Raw genomic sequence first — 7,699 nt, 5'->3', positions numbered from 1 at the left:
GCAGCCAATGGAAGCTCCGGGTGCAGCACCCGGCGGCCTGCGGGGGAGGGGCGCGCCGAAGGTCCCGCCTCGCCGAGGACGCCCCGGGCCTTGGGCCCCCCGCAGTGCTCCGGGTCCCTTCGAGTTGGCGCGGCCCGGCGGGCGGTGGAAATGGTTGTGGGAGGCGCCCTGGCGGCTGTCCCAGGGTCGCGTCTCCCCTCTTGCCCTCCGGCAGCCATTGGGCTACCAGACTATGGCTGCTCTGCACGAGGTCGCTGGGACCCGCGACTGGGCGCCGCGGGGTCCCCAGGTCCGGGACTCCGCTCAGGGAGCCGCCCCAAGAATTCTCTTGCTTCCTCCGCCCGGAGCACTGCTCTGACCCCAGAGCCTCCTGCGGCCGGCCGGGACGCCACGTGCGCAGCCCCGCGCGGCTGGGTCCCCGCCGGACAGCCCCTGTGCCAACGCGCGGCGGACGGAAAGGCGCCCCCCACGAGGTTGCGGCCGGCTGGGCTGGACCACCCCGTTCCACTCCGCCTTCCCCTCTAAACGGTTTCGGAATCGTACAGGCCTCCAGGGAGGCGTCGTTCTTCGTGGTGGCGGCCCGTGGTTCTTTGAAACCGTGGCGAGGCCTTCAAAACGCGAGCCTGTCGGATTTCTTCGCCACACACGTAACGACCGTCTGGTTTTTTGTTTGTTTGTTTTAAACGCCCACCACGCATGTAGCCATCATCCTGCACCGTGGGAGAGGACGCAAATAAGCAGAAGACGGCAGAGGAGCTATCATGTTAAGGACCCCGGCTTCCAAAGGGATGAATCCCCGTTCTGCATGTGGATGACAAGTGGTCCTCGCGAGTCCAAGCCCACGTCTTTTTGGATCTCGCGCCAAGGCCGTGCTGCAAGGATGCGGGCAGCCTTTCTGGGCCCGGCCTACGCCTGGCTGGGGACCGCTGCTGCACTTCCCGCTGCACGGCCCAACCACTCCGGGCTTCCCTACCAACAACCTCTTCTGTTTCCCAGACCAGACGAGCGCGGAGGGGGAACCGGAAAGACCAAACCCTTATTCGTTGGGAATCTTCAATCCAGATGCGATCCCTGGACTCAGGAGAACGAACACATGCCCTTTCTTTCCCGCATTGGAGACCCGGCTGGGTTTTCGTTGCCTGAGGTTTTTGACAGGTGCCGAAGAGTGAATTCCAAGTCGGAGGGGCAAAGCAGCCTAGGATCCCACGGTGGCGACCGGCGGCACGATCTCATCCTGGATCTCACGTCTGCCCAGCTCGCGCCATTTCCACTTCGCCGAACGAAATCAGGCCCCCAAGGGCACGCCAAGGGGGACAGGCTCCGGCCCAAGCCCGACCACCTGGAGAGCCGGCTTTACCCCTCACTGGGTGCTGTGCCAGCCTCTCAGGTCACCACAGAAGCAGGGACGGGGAGTGCGCCTTGTTGCTCAGTGGCCGAGGCCGGTGCCCCCTTCCCCGCCCCCCGAAATCCTGGCCCGAGCTACAGATTTGAGAAAAGCGAGGCACTTGGCCTCTGTGTGTGTTGGCCCTAGGAGCTTTCCCAGGGAGAGCCCACTGCGTTGCGGCCAGGTAGGGACCTGGACGCCTCCCCCCCATGTCGCCCTGGTATTGCTGTGTGGCCCTGACCAGCTGTTTCTAGGGTTTGTAAGTTCGATTCACTGAGTGGTTTCTGTTTATAACTACGCTCTTTCTTTGTCCCTCCGCCTGATTTCTCCCTCCGCCTGATTTTTTCTTACCCTACAGCGAGTTTTCTCGAGCAGACTTGCAGAGAATGGGATGCTTATGGGCCCTAGCACCTGGCACAAGACAAGGAGCAGCTCCAGCACTGGGGAAAGCGCCCGCAGCTCACGGTCGCTAGAATTGGGGAACAAGATTTCTGGCCCTTTGAGCCCCCAGCAGGGGCGGGGGGCGGGGGTGTCGCAGGCCGCCGGGGCTGGAACCCAAGCGGAAGCCACCGCTAGTTGGCGCCTGCGTCCTGCCGCGGAGGTTCCCGGCCGCGGAATCCCACGCGCAGATGTGCGCCAGCTGCGGTCCCACAGTCGGTTCGCTGCGGGCTGCATCCTAGGAGCTGTGTTTTTGGACTGTCTCCTCATCCGATTCCTCGACATCCTGCGGCGGCTTCTTGAACAAGAGGGTGGCTTGATGTCCGAAGGAAGGTCACCCTCCCAACTTTGAATGGACAGGCTTGGAGGGCCTTACTCTCTGCCGTCGGCACAACCAGCTCTCCGCCAGGAGTGCGCAGCCCCTTTCTATTCCATTCTGTATGCAGTGCAAACGCACAAGACCTCCTGGCTAGAAATCAACTTCCACTGACACCCAACCTACTCCCTCCTCCTCCTGGACAGACAGCCAATTGGACTGTGGAAGGGGGGCGCCCACCACCCACCCTGGACACTCACACTCTAACCTCCCTACTAGCTGGCTCCACAGCCGTCTCCCCTCTCCCTCTTCGGTTGCAGGGATTGACAAAAAAAAAAAACCTCACCTAAAAGCACCACAGTGTATCTAAGGCAGGGGAAGATGGAGAAGGTGAGGGCACTCCTTCCCCTGACTCGGCCCAGAGATGAATAGGAGGGACTCAGCCTGAGGCCAGTGTAGTCAGCTCCTTTGCTGGTGGAGTGGGTTGAGATGGGGGGGGGATCATCTAGCAGTGCCTCCAAATGAGGTCTTGGCTTTGCCTCCAAGGAGTGCCAGAGAGTTGCTAAGGGCAAGTATGATTCTAGGGAGCCCTATCTGGGAGGAGTTGGGGATCCCACAATAGTGTCAAACTGGAGAAGTAGCCATGGAGCCTTCTAAAAGATTGGGGGCCTGTGGAAGGAGCTTGGGCCCCCCTGCCTGAGTTTATCTTCATCCACCTCTGACAGTAGCTCAGGGACAGTCACACAAGTCTCTGAGCCTCACTTTCATCTGTAAAGGCAGATGAGAGTGGCCTATTCCTGGGACTGTATAAAGCGCTTATCACAGGTCTAGCACATGGAGATGCTCCATCCATGGTCCATGTGAACCATCACCCGTTGCTAAGAAACAAAGGCCTGTCACCACTTGCGGAGATTTGGGCAAGTCTCTTCCCCTCTGTGGGCCTCAGACCTCTCATCGGCAAAATGTCCCCTTCTCTTTCAGAGCAGCCAGGGCTCAGGCTTAGCCTGTGGCCCAGAGGGTAAGGACTGTGACCAGCCTCCAGGGGGTCAGCTCCAGGAGGGTCCCTCCCACCAGCCCAGGGGCTGCCTGAGCCAGGGTCTTGTTAGTTGCCTTCCCCTGTGCACTCCCAAGAGGTGTCTGTCTGCAGCCCAGACCAGTGACAGGCACAGAAGACTGTTCAGGACAAGTGTCCCCAGTCTAGCCTCCACCTCCACTCTGCCTAGCAGCCTGGAACTCGAGGGACTGTGCCGGCCCTGAGCCTCAGTTTACTCTTCTGTCAACAGAGGGCTTTCCAATGCTCTGAATTCAAGAGGAGGAGGATGATCCCGTCTGGGAAAGGAGGGACACTGTAAGTCAGTGTATCTACTCCTGCCAAAGAGGGTTTGCTATGAAAGAAATGGGATGAAAATTCTTCTGGGTAACCAAGGGCTCTTCTGCACCCTGACTTCAGATCTGTGCATATGCATATATCCAGGTATTGTATACGGATACAAATTGTAATGTTGTATAATGTACCTGTGCCTGCATATCTTGAGATTGATCCAGGGACAGGGTGAGGATCAAGATCCAGAGTGGATGGGAGGACAAATATACTTTTCTAATCACCAGGATTTTTGTTTATTGGTTTAGAAAGAGCCTGACTTGGAAGGGAGGGAGAAAGGAGGGTTGTTATGATGGTTGCTCTGCAGTGACTGCCACTGACTGGCTGTGTGGCTTTAGCCAGGCTCTATGCCTCTCTGAATCCCTTCCTGGGTGGACAGCTGAGCTCACAGGCTTTGCCCAGGCCCAGTCCTCACAATGGTCCTCCATGGTGGTGTTTTATCCATTTGCAGAATGAGGGGCCGGGGAGATGACTCAGTGGAATAAAGGCTTCTCTGCAGAACAGGGACACTGGCCAACTGCTCAGGTCTGCCTGGCTGGGGAGGAGCCAGAGAGAGGCCTGATTTGACTCACAATATGGGGAGCAGAGCAGAGGGAGGGACCTGATGTATGCACAGCCCACATCCCCCTCCCAGGGCTGAAGCTAGTACATTGATGTGGAAAGTGCTCAATAAGCGTGGCGCGCAGCCTTTGTGCTGCTGGTGGAACCAGAGGCGGTAAATGGTAAAATCTGTGCAGCAGCCTAAAATCTGTGTAGCAGCCGTGGGCTTAGAAAGGAGCAAACCTTTGAAACCTAGTTGGAGGACAGGAAGGGCTTGCCAGGGTCAGTCCGAAGGGTCCGTGCTGGGGTCCATCCACTCTGCACTCCTGCCTCAGGCCCGCACTTGCAAGAAAGCAAGATCTCTGCAGGGTCCAACTGACAGATGGGAACACTGAGTGAGTGCTCCTGCCCAACCCTCCACCCCACTGGAGCCTCCTCTGGGCTTGCAACGCTGGAGCCTCTTCTGGGCTTGCAACAGCTCTGCAGCTCTGAGGTGGGGTGCGACCTCCCTGTTGGATTTGACCCTAGGGCCTGGTGCCCCAAGGGAAGCACCAGAGCCCTTAGTGTTTCTCTCTGGGCCTCAAAGTTCCCACCCTATGCTTTTAGGGTAACTCAATGCCCCTGGAGGCTCCCTGGTGGACCCTGTGACCTCTGGTGGGAAGCAAGGGCCCCTCCAGCATGCTCAGAGCTTTGCTCACCTGGTGTACTTACAGCCACCCCCTGCCACTTCTGTTCATAGCAGGAGGTCAGTTCTAAGACCTGGCTAGGGGGTAGGAGGGAGGGAAGAAGAGAGAAAACTCATACTGGTTGGGTCTCTGTAGTGTCCTTGCTCCTCACTTTTTCGAGGAAGCCTTTCTGCGGAGAATGATTTGGTCTATGACTTTGATCACTGTTCTACAGCGGAGAAGTGCCCTAATTTTTTGGATGCCTGCTATGTTTCTGGAGTTCCCCCTCCATTGTAGTTCAGCTTCATGGTGCTCTCTCTGCAGGGCAGAGATTGTACCCTCTCCACTTTACAGATGGGAGCTGGGGGAGAGCCAGGCTCTAGGAGGAAAGAGCTTCCCCTCTCTCCTTCCCCTCTTTTCCCTCTCTCCACCCCAGAACCTGAATGCCAGACCTCTGCTGCCACTGCTGGCTGCTCGCAGAGCTTTGACTCTTCCTCCTTCTCCTCTTCCTCCTCTTCCTCCTCCCCCCCACCCCACCAGCCGCTGCAGTAGGCACCCCACTGCCTGCAAGTAGCACCACCTAATCAGAACTGGAATCTGAGCCACTCACCCATGGGCATAATGAGAGGGACCTGGGCACCTGAGAACCCAAGGGGGTCTAGAGGTGGAGCCTCAGTGCTGGCATGCAAGGAGAGCAGGGTCCCCTTTGAGTAGCTGTTGCCTCTCCTGTGTCCCATGCTTTCTGCTCCGCTGTGCCTCCTCCCGTATTCTTATGTCATGGTAGAGTCACCACCACCCCCCCCCTTTTACAAGTGAGAAAACAGAAGCCTTGGGAGGTTAAGCAACTTGCCCAAGGTCTCACAGTTGGGAAGCCTCTGAGCTGGGATTTCAACCAGGCAGCCTGGCCCCAAAGCCCACGTTCCTGGGCACTCTGCTCTGTTCTCATGAACCAGAATCAGATGTCATGGAACAGAATTGGAATCCTGGCACAAGAACCATGGGCAGGACTCAGAATTTTATAATGTCCATCAACAGGCCTGAGCTATCAAGTCCAAATCTCTATTCATCAAATGGCAGGACTAAGGCCTAAGGTGGGGAAGGATCTCACTCAACCTAGGCTAGAGACAGGGTCTAGGCCATCTGCCTCTCAGCCAGCTCAGATCAATGGTCCTGGGTGCTTTCCTATCCTCTTCTCCTGGGCAGGCCCTCCTCTCTTCACCACCCACTCAGCAGCTCCTGGACCCAGCCGGTCCCATTAGAGATTTTCCACCTCCCCAAAAAGGTCCTAATGACTGTCAGTCCTTGTGAAGCCTTAATGAATCTCAGAGGCTCATGGTGTGGAGGAGAGCGGGCTTTGGCCTTCTGCAGAGGAAGATTATGGCTGCGTTTCATGTGGTAGTGGAGGACCGCCTCACACATTCCTGCCAGCAATAAAAGCCACATGGCTTTCCAGTGTCGCCCTTGGAAAAGAAAAAAGCGCAGCCCTTTGCGGAAAGAAATCAACTATGTACTGTATGCATGGCATGAGATAAAAACGGAGCAGAGCAAGGTGGAGAACAGTTGGTCTTTCATGCCACCTCGACAGCCACAGCCACCGAGAGTGGCTGGGCCCCGAGGTGGTGACCCCAGCTGCAGTCCTGGCCTCAACCTTCCACCTGCAGGCTGTGAGCCACTCCAGCCATCGCTGAGGCAGGGCCAGCCTCCTGGATGTGAGACCCTTGCTGCGACACAGTCCCAGTCCTCATGAGGGTCCTGAACTTGAGGACCTAACACTCTGCTCTTTCTGCCTTGAAATTCTCAGTTCTTGTGGACAAAGGGTCTGCATTTTCACTTGGAGCTCCTCCACCATCACCTGGTTACCACGTCTCTGGGTGCCCTCCAGGAGCCCAGGCCTGGGAGCAGTATTTTCTGAGAACATTGTACCCGCTTTGTGGAGGACAACTTTAAAATAACCTTTGAACTGGGCAGTGGTGGAAACTGAGTCTCAGAGAAGTGTTCATGTGCTGAGAGGAAGCCTAGATTTCAACTTAAGTAACTCCTAGCCCCTCTGTGCTCTGCGATATTCTGTCCTCACCAGGCTGCCTGTGCTCCAGGGTTGGCAATGCAAGGCCAGGTCTTCCGGGCTCAAACAGGAGAAAGCTCGACCTAGGCTAGGGATGTGAAGGGCCTCAGGGCCGCATGCAATCAATGGTAAATGGAGGGGGACCTGGGCCTGTGTCCCTCGGGCTGGGGGTGTGTCTTGGTTTTATAATCATTTGCATCACTTGTAAATTTATTGGCACTCTATGTCACTGTCTGAGTCTGCCCAGGGAAGTAGCTAGAGACCCATGTCCCACCCACCGCCTTCATTCTAAGTATCTGGAAATCCTTTCTTTTGTCTCTTACACTCTTTTAAGTCCATTTTCTTCCGGAATCTTTGTCAGTTGTGAAGCAGTTGCACTTTGTACCTTGATGAACTCAAAGGAGTCCAAGTACCCAGTGCATCTAGAAAGTTGGACCTGGGAAGACCTTAAGGGCCGTCCAGTCCTGGGCCTGGTACCATCTCCAAGTGCCATTCGTTTGACCTTTGCTGGGTGATCCTGGTCAGTCTCTGCCCTCTCAGGGCCTTGACTCCCCCTCAGAGAGTAGACTTCACTCTAGGAGTTCTGTCTTTCTGCAGAATTCTAGGATTTCATATGTAATGGACAATAGGTCTGCTCAGATTCCCATACCTCCACTGGGGAAACTGAGGCCCAGGAAGAGTCAGGGGCTTGCCCACGTGGCTCAGGTGCTCGGTAGCACTGGACCCAACTCCAGGTCACCAAGCTCATCTCTAACCCACTGAGGATCAGGGAGGGGTTGCTTTCCCATCCCGAGTTTCAGGGCATTCTGTGGGGCTCATGGAACCCTCTCAGCACAGCCAGATATGCAGGTGACAAATGTCACTTTCTTGCTAATGAGAAACTCATGCCAGCAGCAAAAGACAAAGAATGTGG

The 7,699-nt window shown here is 56.4% G+C and overlaps 1 protein-coding gene across 1 annotated transcript in view; it reads right to left on the bottom strand.

The window, feature by feature from the left end:
* Positions 1-7,699, bottom strand: part of Runx3 (runt related transcription factor 3) — a 55,984-nt gene that overhangs the window by 26,053 nt on the left and 22,232 nt on the right. The gene's annotated exons all lie outside the window — the stretch shown is intronic.

Source organism: Octodon degus, unplaced genomic scaffold (genome assembly GCF_000260255.1).
Source record: "Octodon degus isolate 3935 unplaced genomic scaffold, OctDeg1.0 scaffold00092, whole genome shotgun sequence".
Lineage (NCBI taxonomy): Eukaryota > Metazoa > Chordata > Mammalia > Rodentia > Octodontidae > Octodon > Octodon degus.
Note: the sequence above shows the minus strand (reverse complement) of the source record. Positions and strands in the feature narration are given on the sequence as shown.